This window comes from Haemaphysalis longicornis, unplaced genomic scaffold, assembly GCF_048455015.1.
Source record: "Haemaphysalis longicornis isolate Haplotype H1 unplaced genomic scaffold, Haemaphysalis longicornis Haplotype H1 scaffold_2, whole genome shotgun sequence".
In the NCBI taxonomy this organism is placed as follows: Eukaryota; Metazoa; Arthropoda; class Arachnida; order Ixodida; family Ixodidae; genus Haemaphysalis; species Haemaphysalis longicornis.
Genome location: NW_027526295.1, coordinates 43,900,086 through 43,919,231, shown reverse-complemented (window position 1 = coordinate 43,919,231; position 19,146 = coordinate 43,900,086). Strand labels below are relative to the sequence as shown.

Genomic DNA, 19,146 nt, shown 5'->3' with positions numbered 1-19,146 from the left:
CTTGCAAAAAGCGCGGCCCCGTTTGAAAGACGCGCGCTTTTCGTCTTTTGACGCCCCTGATTGGTTGCGCCCGTCATGACGTCAGAGGAGGACACCCTTCGGCCGCGCGGGTTGTCGGAAGCATTGCGCACGATCGCACGGTTGCCTTTGCGGCAATTTAGCTTGCAGTTTAATTTTCGCACATGACTGGAAGTTTGTTTTATAATTTCCCGTGCTGTTGGTTCAGTTATCTTGGAGCTTAAATTTGCTTTACACGACAGAGAACCCCAAAGCAGTGACTGTGACGTCGACTAGTGGGTTCCATCAAAATATTTTTGAATTAGGCAACCAGCATAGGGGGATTTTATACCTTATGTTAATATTAGGTACTGCCTTAACTGTTTCTTATTATATACACAAAACCATTTATGCCGAAGATTAATGGGCGTTTTATAAACAATCTACCAGCGAAAAGCACGTACGTGCACTGCGCGAAAAAATAGCGTTCATGCGCTGTAAACGTATATGCGAGACACATCTTGCCGGTACACGCATAAAACAACAAGCAGACTCTGCTTCCGCATTTCCTTTGTTCGTTGTCGCCCACCCCAGCCCCATTACTCATCCCCGTACACAGACCCACACGCGCGCGCCATTTCGGCAGCGGCGCTACGGCGCCTCCGAGATTGCTAGCTGCACTTCGATGAGTGGCGTCTTACTGCTTCACATGCATTTATTCTGAAAACACTGCAGCATACTAGTGCCTGCTCAGCATTATTGGCTGTAGTAGGGCTTGATTTTCGCTTGTGCGTTGCGCATTCTGCTACAATATTACGGTCACCCCGTTATAATTAACAGACCAGTCGGACAAGGCAGTTACGTTGTAGTTACGTTACTTTAGGTAACAATCACCAAACGTTTGTGATAATGAATCGTTGGCCTGTTTAAGCATTTCTAGATTTAAGCATTTACCGCGCTAGTCGGACAGAGGCCGTATATTTACTCTTCGCTCCTAATTTTTTTAGTATCATCATTATATATATCACCGACTATCACTGGAGCACACTTGAGGTTCAGTGACAACAAGTGCTTGCCAGGTTATAATATGCAGCCACACGGAATCTTGGGCAAAAAATTAGGCCCCCCCAGTCAATACAAATTATGGCACGGTGGTGGTTCGGAGTGGTGTTTTTTTTTTTAATTCCAGACAGACATCCCCTTATTGTGACATGTATACTTCCAAAATAAGTAATCTGGTTGTCTTGGTTCTTTTACTTTGTAGGAATACTGTTTCATCTTAGCTGGGAGAGAACGTCTATCAGGATTGGCCCCTTGTTTTAGTATCGCCAAAAAATTGTTTTTTTGAACACTATCCTGAGCCCATAGGGAAAGAAAACCGACGCGTTTAACGAAACAAGTATTTCCTGAACAAATGTGACTTGGTTTCTGGAATGGAACGAAACATCCCCGGCCAAAGTACAGCAGTATTCCCCATCCTTCCTAAATCTAGAATCTAATGTGAACATTCACGTCCGTCGCATCAAAAAAAAAAAAACGCATTGGAGCGGTTTACAAAGTATTTAACGTAGTGTAGTATATTCTCTGTCATCAAGCACAGCCACCTCGGCTGTCGCTTCCGTATGTTATCAAGCATCCAGGCGTGGCATTATTCTGCTTAGGAATACGGCATGATAACGTATGCCTCGTTTGGCGTTCGTGCACACTTTTTGAACACAAAAATTGTACAAATGAGTGCTATCAACCACAACAACAACAAGCATCATTCACAAGGAAACACGGCGAAAAGAGCATGGCCGAGGCGGCCGATCCGGCCGGAAGTCCAGGTATGACGTTTTTCAGCCGGTTTTCGCCCGCGCTCTTCGGTCTTCCGGCATCGCGCGGCGAGATGGGGGCGGGGCATCGGGCCACTTTTGTTTGCTCATTGCGCCGCTTCTATTGCATGTATTGCGAAAATATTTCGTACACATGAACTATTCAATGTGTACTCGCTGCTAGTCAACTTTTCTTTTAATTCTAAAACCGCTTCACCTTCCCTTTAATGCGTAACGGCTTGCCGACTAGCAAGACCATCCCAGCTGCGCAACAGGAGTTCATCGCAGCTGAAAGTTCAACGGCCATGCGCAAACCCATGCACGAAGCGGACGCTGCCCAGCCTAAAAAGCGACATTTTCCTGCTTATCGCCTTTGTACTAATCGTGCTGTGCATGATAGGAAGGTTGTGTTGCGCGACATGCATGAAGTGAGTCCTCCCCCCCAAAACTATTTCAAAGGCGGCGCGTGTTTTAACAGCCGCGTGCTTTCTCGTCTGCGCGGGTAACCTACAGGATTTTGGCCCGTAAGCCATGGCGGCTAACTGTTTGGCAGATGTCTGCGAGTGACAACTGCCTGCGCGTACTTTGAGCCCTCCCATATATGCAGGTGGAGTACTTCACAATAAAACTAAAACCTTACAGGCTTAATAAAATATGCTTCTTGTAAGAAAATACTCTTCTATACCAAGTCGTGTGCAGGCCAACACGGCGCGTCGATTAATTGCGAATCTGTGATGGACCAGCAATCAAATCATACTAACTTATACGCCTGATAAAATCCGTTATATAATACTAGACATCAAGCCAACAAATTAGTTTGCCGAAAGAGTAAAATTATGTATAATTTATCACTGATCAGAGAGCATAACATGGGCTTCGAAAATTTTTGCATTATAAAGCGGAATCATCATCATCATTATAATCATCATCATCATTATGGCCCCAAGGACGCAGTAGCCCCGGGCCCCAAAGTTTCCTAATCCAGCGCTGATTACATGGCACACAAAAAAAGTAAACAAATTGTTATAAATGACGCAGTGAACAGGTTGTACATGAAATTAAAAAAATGTTTATTGCACTCTCTTTGTACTGTAATAATATTTGTACTATTGCACTGTTGTCTCGTTGTGTAGGCGTCTTCAACGCTGGGTTTCGACGTTGTTCACTTCATCAGTACCGGAAGCGGATTTTGCGGGCAATATTCCGCAGCGTATTCGCTTTGGCTCAGCCGCCGCGATCAGCCAGGATTCTTGCGATGCGATCGTTGACATCTTGGTATTTGCGGGCGAGCCGTGGGGGGTGCCGTCCGACGATGACTACTACCACCACCGTGAAAAGCGACAACGGAACAGGTTAAGAAAAGGCCCCACAAGATTTTTTGGCTTGGGCTGGCCCGAATATGTATTCAGTGCAGTGAAATAAAGATTATTATTATTTAAAAAACAATCGCCCGCCGCGGTGGCGCAGCTGGATATGACGCTGTGCTGTTGAGCCCAAGGAAGCGCGTTCGGTTCCCGGCAGCGGCGGACGCTTTTCTGATGGAGGCGAAAAGCGAAAACGTCCGTGTGTTCTAGATTTCGACGCAGGCATATTAAACATCCCCAGGTCACTTGTGTAGCCTCGGCGCGTTAAAACCCCACAATCAATCAAATCAACAAATCAACAATTTCAAACCTAATGCAATGCCTGGTGGTGTGTCCTTCAGTGTTTACATAGAAAGAAATCCTCCAGCTTAGCTATGGTTCAAGCCTTGCGCGAGTTGGTGCAAGATTCGCCAATTTTTATTTTTTTTATTCGCAGGCTGAAAGTATGGGTGCGGGTTGTATGCAAGGGCAGGTTATACGCGCGATAATACGGACGTACACCACCTCAACACCGCTGACGATCAGCACTTGAAGAAGTGCAAATCGCGCTGACCTCTCCCTCCTTCCCCCTCCCCAGCAAAAGACGAAAAAAACAGCTCTTTATGCACACCTGCTGCTCACACAGACCTCCGCACGCCCTGCTAAACAGCCGTAACGAATTTACCATTATAGAAACCAGCCTCACACCGGCTTTAAACGCCAATTTCCGGTCCGCGCTTCTAGGCTTTTGTTCACCCGGCCGCGGTGTAACGAAATCCCTGTGACGAGAAGGCACATCGCACGAGAGTTCCTATCTCGAGATGGCACTGTACAAAAAGGCCGGTGTGACGAGTTGGCCTGCGACGAATTTTCCGGTGGCGAGTGGGCTTGTGACGAGTGGGCTCGTTCCCGCTTTTCGCAGCTCTCGACGACACACCTGGTTAACGTAGGACTTTAACCTAGGCCTGGTTAACCTAGGAGCGTGGACCTTGTCGTGGTGCCCGATCGGGTACCGCTTTGTTTGCGCTGCCACAGGAATGGCCACATTCGGTGGGAGTGCCGCGTCTCACGGTGCGGGCGTTGCAGCCGCTTCGGCGACAGCGAGAGTGAGTGCGTCAGCACTTACGCTAACGTTGCGGACCAGAGACGACGACCACAAGTCCGAGTATGTGATGGACGTAGAAGACGTGGAGAGCGCTTCGAAGGGCACGGATGAGGACTCGGTGAAGGAGGCAACGCCCCCGGAACCTACAGCCGCCGTGGAACTTAGCGACAAACCATCCGCTGAAGGAGAAACGCCCACCGAACCCCTGGACGTTCAGGGCAATCAAATCGCCACGGACAGTGCGGGCGGGGCCGAAGCACCTCTTTTGTCGTTGAAGGGAGAGAACAGCAAGGAAAAATATGAATTTGAGATGGCAGGTGTCCTTTCTGGCCTGCAAGGGATACTGTCGAGGGAAAACAGGCCAGATCCTCCGAGCCGAGCGCCGACGAACCGCCGACGAAGGCTCCGACGCATGCTCGACGGGCGTCGGTGAAAGGAAGCCACCGGACACTTAACGTAAAGCCCCTTTTTCGTCCCTGGAATGTGAAGAATGTCCCCTCATGTTCTCCGTGCAGTGCAGCGCAACGAACAGCCGTCTCCGGGGAGTGTTGAGCAGCTACTACGGACAAGGGCACGGCAACACACAGGGAATATCCGCCGTCGCTACACTGGAGCCTAGGGTTCGTTGAGCTGGTCTTTGTATTTTGCTCTTGGCGTTCCTTAATTCGATAAAATGGCTACTTTAAATAGGCCGCTTCGCATTTCTACGTTAAACATAAGATAGTTTGGGGCTAGGCGCAAGCAGTATCAGCTGCGAAGGTTTATGGACGACAAAAAATAGATACAATGGCCATTCAAGAAACAAAAATCGAAAGCGAAGGCAGCACCGAGAGCATGATAAGGCCCTTTAGTGGTCGTTACAGCGTTGGCGTGAGTCATTCTGTGGGAGCTTCTAGGGGGTGTTGTATTTTGGTTAGAAATTCAGTTGGTATTAATGTAGCAGCAGTTATTTCGAGCAAAAGTGGCAGGCAGGCCTGTGCGTTGTGATTTCAACTACTGTGGAGTAGATTTTCGTGGAGTCTGTCTTTGCGGAGAATGTTGCACGAGATAGGATGGTGCTTTTTGAAGGGCTGTATGATTATTTAAAGCACCAAGAAATAGTAATCTTTTTGGGCGGCTTCAATTGTGTGTGTGAACGAAGAGACAGAAATGTGTCGCCGCGGATAAATGATCAGAGTGCAACGGCCCGGACAGAAGTTCTTGAAGAATCTGAACCAGTCGATGTAGAACACTTTGCGGTGAACATAAGCGCTTTAAAGTTCACGCACTTCCAGGGCACGAGCCATGCGCGGCTGAATGGTGCATATGTATCTTTTGAGCTCGCTGCGGCGAGCAAGGACTACGTGGTCGATAGTGTTTCTTTTAGTGACCACTGTTTGGTTTTATTTTTGCTGGGGGAGAAGAAAGAATGCAAAAAGGTTTGCTGGGAACTTAGTAAAATAAATGTAAAATTATTGTAAGACACCACATTCACGGATAGAGTACAGGAAATTGCGGAAAAACAAACAAACGACAAAATCAGCAGCTGGCGGGAAAGGTGGGAGGTATTCAAACAGGAATGCAAAACGGTAGCGATGGAGAGGGGGACAGTGCTTAAACGGCAAGAGAGGGAAGTGGAAAACAAACTCAAAAATAATCTGCAACACATGTTAGAACTCGAAAGCGAAATGCCTGGGGCATATAAAGAAGATATCAGAACCATTAAAAATAAGCTAGAAGCCATCGATATAGAAAGATATCGGGGAGCGACCGTGAGGGCGAGGGCCGAAGTGTTTTTGGCCGGGGAAGTGCCAACAAAGCGCGCAATAAAAGACGAAACACGGCACGCGACAGGCAATGCTATCGAGGAAATTTTTACCGAGGCGTGCTTACCAATGACATAGAGAACATAAGAAAACGCGTTTCAATAACATTTCAAGATCATTGTTTTAGCCCCACAGTTCCAAAAACTGGTGAATTCAAACGTGACTTTCTTCCAGCCATGCCTGGACGAAGAGGCGAAAGGCGAGTTAGCGGCCGATTTCGCTGGGTGAAATTGAAACAGAAAATAGGAGTTGAAAGCAGGGAAGTCGCCGAGACCAGACGTACTTGGGGCGGATTTTTACAACAGATTTTCAATCGTTGTAGCTCCTTTCTTATTCATGGTCTGAGGTGTACGAGTTGAAGGTATTGCTTGGGTCTTTTTCACGGACACACACCGTCCTCATCCACAAATCGGACGACGGCACTAAACTTGAGTAGGTCACTGGGTACCGACCCATTACATTGGCCAATATAGGTTACAAAATGTTGATGAAAATCTTAGCGCAACGATTGCCGCGCAACGATTGCAACGATTGCACAAGCATAGTGGTGCTGCATCAGACCGTCGCCGACCCTCCATCAGACAACCCCGATCCCCACCTTATGCGTATGTGGAGATGCCGAAAACGCCTCCTTTGTCTTGTACGTACCCAGCCCTACAACACACAGCTGAGACAACGCCTAGACACCCTGAACACCAAAATACTAATCCACTGTTCCACTCTTGATTCATCGAATTGGAATCGCATATGCGATTCGATCAACGGTTCTCTCCACACTAAATCTCCCTGGTTTCTCCTCCGTTCCCTTCTTGGCCCTCAGCCGGCTCCTCTTCCAACCCTTCAAAAGCACCTCTCACTGCACGATGCCGGCTCCCTAATTCGAAAGGTTACCAATTTATACGTTCCGCCACCACTCCCTTCTCTCTACCCCGAGTACACAGGGCCTCCCAACAGTGACCTTGATCGCCCTTTCACATTACCCGAACTGGAACGTGCTCTGGCCCTCAATAAAACTGGCACCACTCCGGGCGCGGACCAGATTTCCTATTCCGTCCTGAAGAACCTCCCTGACTCAGACAAAGAGTTCCTTCTATCCCAAATGAATGAATACTGGAGCACAAGCAGGCTACCTGAGGAATGGATCTCTTCCACCATCTCTCTCATCCCCAAACCTGGTAAGCCCGCCACCCTCCCAAACCTTCACCCCATCTCTCTGACTTCTTGTGTAGGGAAGACGATGGAGCGCATGGTTCTCGCGCGTCTCACAGACCTACTTGATAGTACCAACTTCCTTCCACACAATCAGATCGGTTTCCGCCCACATATATCCACTCAAGACCTCTTTCTCCTCCTTCACCAAACTTTCCTTCAGCCCTCAGGGCACCAAGTTCATGGGCTCGTGACGGTGGACGTTCGCAAGGCTTTCGATACCCTCCTTCACGACGCTATCCTGTCCTCCCTCCAAGACACTAATTGTGGCTCCCGTCTCTACTCCTACGTTCATTCTTTCCTTCACTCCCGAACGGCTCGATTCCGGCTGGGGAACACACTATCACCACCGATCACCCTCACTCGCGGTACTCCTCAAGGAGCCGTATTATCGCCTACACTCTTTAACCTCGGCCTTTCTCCTCTTGCCAGAGCATTGTCCGAGATCCCGAACCTTCACTCAATTCTCTACGCCAATGATATTACACTGTGGTGCACTCATGGGTCTCATGGGGAGGTGGAACTCACTTTGCAATCTGGCCTTGACCTCATTTCTCGATTTTTTGCCCGCACAGGCCTGCAAGCAGCTCCAGAAAAATCTGAGCTGCTCTTGCTTTCCGGCTCTAAATATCAACGATCTGTGAACCCGCTCTTGTCGCTTACCCTTGATGGTACCCCCGTCCCCCGTGCTTCCTCCTGCCGTGTTCTGGGCTTTCCCCTCCAAGACCATTCCTTCACCCATGTCATGAAGTCCACGATCACCACATGCCAACAAGTTACTCACTTGGTCCGACGGGTTGTCAAGCGGCGTGGTGGTCTCGATGAACGCAGAGCCAGTCAACTGGTAACAGCCTTCGCCCTCAACAAAATCTTGTACTGTATCCCATATTGCACATTAGCCCAGACACAATTGCGAAGTGTTTAATCTGCCCTTAACACACTTTACAAAGCTGCCCTGCATCTCCCAATGCACGCATCTACAGAAACATTATACGCCACAGGTCTCTTCCTTCCTCTTCCCGATCTTTTGCGCCTCCACAGGGATCGACAGCTGGGCCGTCTGTCTGGTTCTAAGCAGGGCCACTGGCTGTTGCAGCAGGCGCGCATTCGGCCCATTCAGTTTCCTCTGCACAACCCCCAACGGCCCCTTCCCGGTAACCTCCGCTGTGCCCCCATTCCGTCCAACATGACCCCACGCCTTCACGAGGGAAGACGACAAGCTCGTGCCCATCACCACGAACCCTTCTCTCCGGACACTGTCACATGCTATGTTGACGCCGCATATAACCCTACTCGGGGCTCCACTGCTTGTGTCATTATGGCTAGCCCCGCTGGCCCCCCAATCACCTCCACAGCAGGCCCTTTCTCCCATCCTACTTCACCCTTAGCCCTCGAACTGGCGGCGATCATCCACGCAGCTAGAGAACTCACTTTGCAACCCCGTTCTCCCCGCTATCGCATTTGCTCTGACTCTATGGCGGCGATTCGAGCTCTTCGCGACAACCGACTTCCCGAAGGTCTCCATGACGACATATCTGAATCTCTTTCGCTCCTCTCGCTGGCCTCGGTTGCTGTGGTGTGGGTGCCAGGCCGTTCAGGGATCACCGGCAATCAGCTGACTCACCAGCTGGCCCGTGAGACTACTAGCCGGGCGCCGGTGATCCCTTGGCCTTCCCCGCCCTTAGCGGAAGAGGCATATTTCTACAAGAAAATCCTCAAACAACACTACAAGCATCTCCGACACTCACTTCAGACCCTTCCGTCACGCCACACTTCCTTATCTACTGCACAAGTACACACCCTTCGGGCAATTCAGCTGAACACTCAATCACTCCGGCACGCCTTTACCTCTATCGTCGTCGCTCAGACCCATCCTGTCCCAACTGCGCCTGTACGTACGCAAATGTTGAGCACATCATCTTCTCCTGTCCAATCGCCCAGCAGTCCCCTCATTACCCTAACCCTCCTCTTCCCAACTGGCGGGTGTGGTTGGCGTCGGTGGCCCTCGACGACCAGCTCAGCATGGTTCGTCTGGCTGAAGAACACCAATAGGTCTTATTCTGACCGGAAATAAAGTCTTTTCTCTCTCTCTCTCTCTCTCTCTCTCTCTCTCTCTCTGTAAAAGGGTTGATGTGCTTCAAATTGATTTTGAGAAAGCGGTCGACCGAGTGAGCCATGAGATTCTCTTTTGTATTTTGGAGTACATAAATGTTGGCGAAGTGATCATGAGGGGAGTGCGTATGGCGCAGTGTCTGGCTGCTACACGCAACTGATAATCGATAAGAACGTCACACAAAGTATTCTCGTACTGCCTTCTGCGCGGCAAGGGTGTCCAGCATCCCCACTTCTGTTTGCAATTTTTTGGAGCCCTTTTGTTTAAGAATAAATAATGACAATGGAGTAAGTGGTGTCCAGTTACACACAAGCGATGGAAGTTACTAACATGTGCGGATGATTAGGTGGCATTTTGTGAAAAGCAGGAGAATGTGAGTGCAGCCATATCGATAACTAAGAAGTGTTGTAGCATTACTAGCGGCTATGTGTGAACTGGACGAATTTTGGGGGTTTTTATCACGGGGAGTAGAAGCCAACACCATCTGTATTTGAAAACGTGTCTTGGTCGCGTACACCAGCTTGTTATCTCGGAGTTCCCCTAGAGAGCTATCAGGATAGCGGCGAATACTGAGATTCCGCGACGATGAAATTGCGCAAAAAATAATGAAGTGGGGCAGTCGCGCATGTCCTGTTTTAGCACATGCCACAGTATGCAACATTTTTCTTTTGGCAAAGCTGGGGTACCTGCTGCAAGGGCTTCATTGTTCACGGGTCCACGTGCCGCGAATACAGAAACTATTCCCAGTTATCATTTCTTCATCGGTGTGGGAGCGTACTTGTCTGAGTAACCTTTTTCGTCGAGTAAGGCACGGTGGTGTTGCCCTGCGTCATTTATTTGTTCGTCAACTTGTAAACCGGTTTATGTTCTTCCGCAATACAAGTGACCCATTTCTTCGCCTCTCCATGTAGCTAAAACTTGTAAATGTGTTGGCAATGCATGTTGTTTCTTCTGTGAACGACAGTTGTGGTTACCTTAAACGCTATATTGAGGAAGTGGTGGAGTCATTGAGATGTCCAACTGTACCGTATTCAAGGGAGTATTTGACCAATTGACCAATGTTACGCGAAAAACCCTCACTAACAATTTGAGGGAGATGCTGTTCCCGGTACCGAGTTACCGTGAAATGTTTCTTTCTAAACCGGGTCAGGATGTGCTCTCCCGTGTCAAAAGGATGGCCATTCCTGCCTGAGACTTTCTTTTTTAAGTTACACACAAGAACGTTACCAGTCAGAACGTGGATGGATAAGAAGGGCTTCTTTGTGGGCTTTTCTAATTTGTGTTTGTTGTGCGTGAAACCTGATACAGTGGAACACGTTTTCACAGAATGCTGGGACCACATATTTATTGGGGAGGTTTTGCAGAAAACGTTGAAAAAATACCTGCCCCTATGACCTCATGGCATACGTTTTCTTGCTGTCAAAAGAGATGATGGTGTGCCATATGGCTTGATTAAGGCTTTGGTCTGCATGCCACGTGGAGGTTCAGGATGCCGCTGCGACACGCTGATCCAAGTACGCTAACTGTGAGCAGTACGATCCCTGCGTCCGAAGCCGACACGAGCCACCTTCTATGGACATGCCCTGCCCTTCAAACCTCTCGCCTGCAATACCTCCGGCGCACAGAGCTCCATCCTGGGAGACCCCCTGATCTACAGCGGTGGAATACGGTTCCCGCGACCTGGGAACCGCTCCGTCTGGTGTCTGAAAACGCCTCGAGCTTGTGGGATTCTACATTTCACACACTAGTGATTTCCCACCCCGCAGCCATCCGCGCTCAGCAAACATGCCTTGAGAGCGCCGGCTGCGGATGGGTCCGTTGTTTGCGGAGACAGACAAAGGCAGGAGGCGGCGAGGGCAAAACATCAATGGCAGCATTTATTGCAAAGTGAAAATCAAATACACTGCATACAGACTGATCGTAGGCCATAACGGTAACACTGGGATGCGAGGCATTAAACAACGCTAGAGATCGAGATGGTTCGACTCACCGATTGCATACCGGAGCAGCGGAGCGCTGCGGAGTGCGAGCGCGGGTGCAGTCTCCCAGCTCGTCCGGACGCGTCCTTTGTGGCGCGTTCCCCCAGGTAAGGACCAGCGCCGAGACGTCCGCGCGCTACCGGATCCCGAAGACAAGAGAGCGTCCCCTCGTCATGCTACGTCCCACCCGACTTCGCCTTACGGTGGCGCTAGTATCGAGGAAGAACTGGTTCTCGGGTAGGGCAGAGGAGAAAAGGGTCAACGCTTCCACCAGGGCGGAAACAAACCGTCCGGTCGCTGGCGCCCTCCCGTATGGTTCCCGTCGCGTGAGCGAGGCGCGTGTGCACGCCGGCCGCAACGGGAAGCTAGCCAGAAAAGGGGTTCGCGTGAAAGTCGCGATCCCCACATCCCTCCCTCCTAAATTCCTTGCGTACGCCGGTGAGAGCTGACTACAGGACTAGAGGCGACGAAAAGTTCGTTCGTCGATTAAACCGTTAGTCACTGCATCGTGTTGCCTACGCCGGCTTCCACTCGTCCAATGCCACCGCTGGTAGTGTACCAGCAGGCCCGGTCGTCGCCCGCTGATGTCTGCAGGCGGGTAGCTCCGGGAAGAATCGCACCAGCCAACCCAAGCAAGCGTTGCTCAAGTGGCGGCACATCCGTGATGGCCCGTGGCCGCCGAGCGACCAGACTGCCGACTCTCTCAGCCAGGCTGGTGACGGCATGCCGCCCCGCACCCCTTCAGCAGGCTCGGCAGCTCGCCCGGAACAGTAGACAGCAGCATAAACACGCTCCGTCATGTGGTCCAAGCCGGGGTGGCTTAGCTGCACAAAGAAACTCCCCGCACCTTCAGTGTACGGCAGAAAAAATAGCTCTCCGATCGCACCGCCTTTGTGGCGTAATCCTAACGACAACTGCCGGGTTGTCAGCATTGCCATCGCTCTGTTAATGTCAACAAAGCCCAATAAATAGTCCAAACCCTACAACGTATAGGGCAGGGCAAACAGGCTGCAGTAGCCCTTTAATCCCATTCATCACGTGGTTCGATGTCAAATACCACAATTGCCATGGCGTCGGCATAACTACCTGCTTGTTAACGTCAACAAAGCACGCCAAAGTGTCCTAACGCTGCAGCGTGCAGGGTAGGGAGAATATCAACTCGATTGCATCAACAACGTGACACAATCTGACGGTTCAACCGCTAAGTTTGTCAGCAATGCAACCACTCTGGAAATGTCAACAGAGCTAGAACCTGTTCTAACCCTATACGGTACAGGGCACAAAGAACACACACGGTCGCATCGACCGCCCGGCGCGATGCTTAACCACACAAATGCGAAAGCAGTATTTGCTCGCATCTTTAACACTTCATTCATACACATGAATGCGGAAACAGTATTTGCTCCCAACGACAGCCCTATGTTCACACACATGAACGCCGCTTGCGTAAAAATGCTGAAATACGTTTCAACACACTGGCGCTTAGTTTACGTGAACAGAGCTTGGTCTCTCGAGCCGAACAAGAGGGCTCCTGCGACGTTACAATCAGCGGGCGCAAAGTTTGCCTCGCGTAATTCTCCCCGTCAGTGGAAGAGGGATGAGGCCCCCCTTCAGTCCCGTCGCCTGCGTGGCGCGACAACAAAAACAACTACGCTGCGGAAAGCAGTTTTTCAAGCAGCGAGGGGTCAAAGCAAGTCTTTCCTGAGGCGGGAGAGATTCCTTTCTCTCGCGCGAGGCGATCAACAAAAGAGGGGGAGCGCTCCATGCGCCCTCGCATTGTTCCCAAGGTCGTGCCTTCTCCGGGAGGACCGGCTGTGAAAGCCTTCGGGTCACTCACTTCGGCAAACGACCCGCATCCAAAAACACAACAAAATAAAACAGACCAAACGAAAGAAACCCTGAACGTGCCCGTACGTGCAGCCGTGAGGAGACATCTGCTTTGTTAGGGTCCTACTCGCTCGCTGCAACACAAGCAGCTTATGAGCGAACGGCGCCTACCGCATTCCGCGGTATCGGAGCGCCCATGCCAGGCTGCAATACCAGCTAGCCTTTTGCGGCACACGTGGCCCAGCCACACGGCTCCCAGAGCCTCGACTCCCGGAGTCGACAAAACAAAGAAAAACTCGGACCCAAATTGCAGCTTCCGTACACACTCACTTCGGGCTGACACAACGGCGCGGGCTCCCGGCCTCGCGTGGATGCAAACTCGGAAACCCTCGTTTCCATAAACAACAACGTCCCGACAAAAATTCGGAGACCACGTGTTAATTGGCACCGATGTCCTGCCATATACACGATTGCTGCAAACTCGGCGCTTAACAAAAATAAAAACGCTGCAGCAATAAATCATTCGCCTCACTCTCAGGAAAGTTCGCCTCTGCTAATAACTCGCTCCAATCAGTTAGGCCTGAAGTCTGTTGTCTGTGCTCGGATCGTCCGACGCCAGAACAAAGGATGCTGCCGTGCCTCCTGCTCGTCTCCGCAAACAAGGCCTCACGTTGGGGCGCCAGATGTGGGATTCTACATTTCACACACTAGTGATTTCCCACCCCGCAGCCATCCGCGCTCAGCAAACATGCCTTGAGAGCGCCGGCTGCGGATGGGTCCGTTGTTTGCGGAGACAGACAAAGGCAGGAGGCGGCGAGGGCAAAACATCAATGGCAGCATTTATTGCAAAGTGAAAATCAAATACACTGCATACAGACTGATCGTAGGCCATAACGGTAACACTGGGATGCGAGGCATTAAACAACGCTAGAGATCGAGATGGTTCGACTCACCGATTGCATACCGGAGCAGCGGAGCGCTGCGGAGTGCGAGCGCGGGTGCAGTCTCCCAGCTCGTCCGGACGCGTCCTTTGTGGCGCGTTCCCCCAGGTAAGGACCAGCGCCGAGACGTCCGCGCGCTACCGGATCCCGAAGACAAGAGAGCGTCCCCTCGTCATGCTACGTCCCACCCGACTTCGCCTTACGGTGGCGCTAGTATCGAGGAAGAACTGGTTCTCGGGTAGGGCAGAGGAGAAAAGGGTCAACGCTTCCACCAGGGCGGAAACAAACCGTCCGGTCGCTGGCGCCCTCCCGTATGGTTCCCGTCGCGTGAGCGAGGCGCGTGTGCACGCCGGCCGCAACGGGAAGCTAGCCAGAAAAGGGGTTCGCGTGAAAGTCGCGATCCCCACAAGCTCAAATAAAGTTACTACTACTACTACTACAGCGGTGGACATGGGGCCCTCAGTACCGGTCTCTGCTGACGTTTCTTCGTGAAACAAATGTGATGTTGTATATATAGCTGTTATGCCGTAAGGCAAACTCTCGCAAAAAAAAGTATTTCACCCAGAATGTCCGATTGCTGTGCGAAGTGTACAAATTACAGGATCCAGACCTTCAATGGCTCCCTGTTTTGGAAGAGTTCTGTTCATTTGACGTTTATTTTAAGTCCTTCCTTCAGCCAAAGTGTGGCAGGTGGTATTTAATTTACCCATTTCTATGCAAGTATTCACATTTTGAATCAACTAGCGAAGCGAGGCAAAATTTGGTCGCGTGCTCATGTCGAGCCCAGTGATGCCAATTTAGCGGATTTCCCGCTAAATCTGGCGGATTTCATTTTATTCTGACGGGGAAAAATTAGTCTAGCGGCTAGTGGATTTTTTGACGGGCCATTTTCATACATAGCGAATTTCTGGCGGATACCTCACGCAGTGCACCGATTCAAAATCGCCCTGCAAGAAATCATTTTCGTGTCCTCTAAAATGCAGAAATTGCTTAACTTCAGAGGTTAGGAGGGCTCCTGTTCACTTGCTTCGCCTATTTCAGACAAACAAATCCGTGAGGTTTCAAAACGGCTCTGAGACAATCGAAAAAATTCAAAACCAGTGGAGCAAAATCATCTTCCTGGACTGGAAGCAAATATCGTTCACGCAGTCGTTCTGGTGTGAAATTCACTCCTATACTCCTATAAGGACGCCTGCGGCGAAAACCCGTTCGCCGAGCTGGCCAGATTCGCCATGTCGATGCTCGTGTTGCCGTATTCAAATGCCGAAGTAGAGATGAGGTTTAGTCAGCTTAACATAGTAACATCCAAGATGAGGAACAAGCCGAAGCCTGAAACAACAAACGCCATCCTCGTCGTAAGAGCGGGACTGAAGTGACACCAGAAAAGTTATTTTGATTGCGAACTTTCCGCAGCAGTTGTTAGTGCAATCGAGACATCTGCAACGTATGTGCAACCAAGTCAACTTTCTGGTCTCCCTCAACACGTACCAGCGGTCCTGTGGAGATGGTGTCACACGACGACAGCGGCGACGAAGACCTCGATGTGTTTTTCGTTGACCTGTGAGTTCTTTTTTTTTCATCAGTGTGAACATTTATAACTTTTAGTCTCTTCTGTGACGAGGTTGACCAATGACGACCACCGCAGCACTGAAACCTGAAGTGTTCTGAAGACTCTTTTATATATTATTTCAGCTCTCGTAGTTTTGGGAAGCTTTTAAGAATGATAAAGGTGTTTATCATACGAAATTGCACTGTTATTTAAAAAAAATAGGCCCTAGCGGGAAATTTAGCGGGTATGTTTTAGAATCTAGCGGAATCTGGCGGATTTCTCATTGCTTTTAGCGGATGTCTGATGCCCAGCGATGGCAACACTGGTCGAGCCCTGCCGAGTGGCGCAAAGGTGTGTAACGGCGCTGTGTGAGCATCGAATTCGTTGCAGTATTGCTTGAACAACGCGTAAAGGACGAGATAGCGCAGGTTTCCACCACGTGCTTACACAAAGAATGATGCCTCCACGTGGTTTTAGTTTACGTTCCTTTTCGCATGTACGCCCAAATCTTCACGTTCTTTTCCCATCATCAACAGAAAAAACTTCTGCTGCTCAAACAATTTATCTCATCAAAGTAGCCCAATTATTGCTTCTGGATGTTGTAGTCATTATTGCTATTATACGTCAGTATTGGCGCCTTCAGCCAGTACTGATCAGAGAAGTGGCAGTGGCTAGTCCCACGGGATGGATATGTACCAGGTGAAGACGAAGATTTATCATGGGACATGACGAGATGAACACTTCTTCCTTTTTTGCCACCGATTCTCTCATTATCGGAGAAGGCTGCTGGAGGCTCCCCTTCGGCGTCTTGGACTGCCATTAACTTTGCCAGTGCTTTTGTCTGTTGGGGGCACGAAGATAGGCCACTGCCATGGGGATGTCTGTCACGCCGTCCATTCCTTCATTTCAGAGACGGCTCGTCTGCCTTGCTAAAACGATTCCGAGCAGGCTTTCTCGTTCCTCTTTCTTTTTCCATTTCTCTCTTCAATCTACGTACTAAATTCTTTCTTCGATTGCACTGTTCTGCCTTATCTGGTTCTTTTCAATGAAAAACATCTCCTTGGCCAATCCTCCTGAGGGGGTATGCGCCAGTTTATGGGCCGTCACCAACCATAAGAAAAAGGAAGTACGTTTGGCTTGGGTCCCTGGCCCAACAGACATCAGGGGAACAAGCTAGCGGATCATTTAGCTGATTTCGCTGTAACCTCTCCCATTAAATTCGGCATACTTAATTTGGCTCTTTTTGCATCTTCAAGATTGCGACGTTATTGGCATTTTTATCGTTTATTGAAATGTAGAAAAAACACCCGGGGGTCTCCTGCTAGTGCGTCAGACCTCCTTAGGGGCCGCGATAAGTTTAGGTAAACGACGGGTATGGGTGGGAAATAGCAAGAGAAAAATTGTGGGTTGTGATATGAACTGCAGGAGACTGTCCCACACTGCATTCGCTAAATTAGGTGGGTAGAAAGGACGCAGGAGATCATTTAAGGAATTTGGTCGTAAGTTAGAGGGAAGGGTGTCTTGGAGAATCTGTCTCTCAGCTTGAAATCGAGGGCATGTCCAAATAATGGGTTCAGTGGTGTCCGGAATTTCACAGGGGATGCACATGCCTTGTTTAGGTGACGAATGAAAAAACTGTTGTTTCACAGGGGAAAGGTTCGTAAGTGTCATTAGCTGTCTTATGCGGACTTGCTGAGAGCGAGAATAGGACTTGAGAATGGGAGTGTGGTTGACCAGGGAGGCCAGAAAGTCTTTCCGTTGCTGTTTGGTGGCGGTCCGGTGCTCGTGAGGGTCATAATTGCAGTCCGAAGGCGTCCAGCTGGCTTGGGCCACGGTTGTGAACGATGCACGTGCCGCCAAATTGGCTGCGTCATTTCGGGGATTCCGGCATGGCCGGGCTCCCACGTGATGGTGACGTCGATATTCTGTTGATGAAGGATGCTCTTGATTTCTTGGATCTTCTTAACTCGTAGACTGTGAGACAGTTGATGACGACATTCCAGGAAAACTTCCCGACTATCTGTGTGAATGTGCATGAGTTTGTACATGGAAAAAGAGTATATTTTATGAACAATGTGACGAAGTGAGAGGATGATACTTTCTAGTTTTGCCCCTTTAATGGTGGTATCTGGTGGCAATGAATGAACGCTATTGACATTAAATGCCGGTATATGCCACGCCGCAGTTGCGCTGGATTTAAGATTCAAAGATTCAAAGATTCAAAGATTTTATTTCCTCAGAAGTACGAGGAGGCAGGCTGGGACTAAAGGCTACAAAGCCTGACAGAGGCCCCAGCCCCCTTTGGTACAGTACAATGATGAGGCAAAATCAAACAAGCTAGAAATTCTAATGTGAGTTACAAAAATACAAGCAACATGTAGAGAACAAGACATTAAAACTCAATCATAGTTGTACTCTGATTGCCCACTTCTATTTTGTTTTAATTTACTCCTTTGTACTCTAATGTACGCTACTGTACCTTTCCCATATTGTTCTGTAATGTCTTGTGCTCTACATGTTGCTTGTATTTTTGTAAGATAGACACAATTACAAAACCTGTGCATTTAACAGGTCTAGACGGCATCCACACTTCTAGCCATTGAAGCAGATATTGATTTAAGAGATATTCTTTCGCCTGTGTTTTAAATATGTTTCTACTGCATTTGAAATCAATGTGGTCTTCAACTTTGTTGAGTATGTCGGTGCGTTGAAACAGAGAAGACTGCCTGCCGTAGTTTCTTCGCAATTTCGGTGTATGTATTTTGGCACACCTAAGAGCGTATATACTGCTATTGTCGTTATGTTTGCCATGGAAATTTTCTTTGTGTATAGCTTGTAAAAGCTCCATATAATAAATTTGGTCAGTCTTAATCATACTATAGTGAACAAACAGTGGACCCTTTCTCAAGTCGGCATAGTGCCCGTGAAAATTGGCGAATAGACGGAGAACTCTTTTCTGTAAGACGATCAGCCGTTTGTAATTTGTTTTGTTTGTTGTTCCCCACGCTAATATCCCGTAGCGAAGCCTAGAACAGACAAGAGTGTTATAAAGCTGTGTTTGCAACCAAAGCGGTATTAAGCCTCTCAATCTGTAGAGAACGCCAATATTTTTTGAAATTTCATTGCTAAGTGCTCTATATGAGGATGCCAAGATAATTCTTCATGAAACCTTACTCCTAAAAACTTCTGTTCTTTGACTTGGTTGATCATATTGCCCCGATATTCAATATGAATGCCTTGATCTATCTTATTAATTGGTCTAAAATTGATGTAGGTAGTCTTCAATGCGTTTAGCTGTAAGTTATTTTCGTGTAATCACTTTGACAACATTTCTAAATATCTATTAACTTCATACTGGAGTTCTCTTATACTGCTACCGGAGAAAAATACTTTCGTGTCATCTGCACACATGGCTATCTTGGGAGTAGAAGGTATGTTTGGAATATCATTCACATATATTAAGA

General features: G+C 49.1%; 1 pseudogene; it reads left to right on the top strand.

Annotated features, from left to right (window-relative positions):
* Positions 1 to 7,286: 7,286 nt before the first annotated feature.
* LOC144167929 (uncharacterized) lies at positions 7,287 to 9,325 on the top strand (annotated as a pseudogene).
* Positions 9,326 to 19,146: the final 9,821 nt, after the last annotated feature.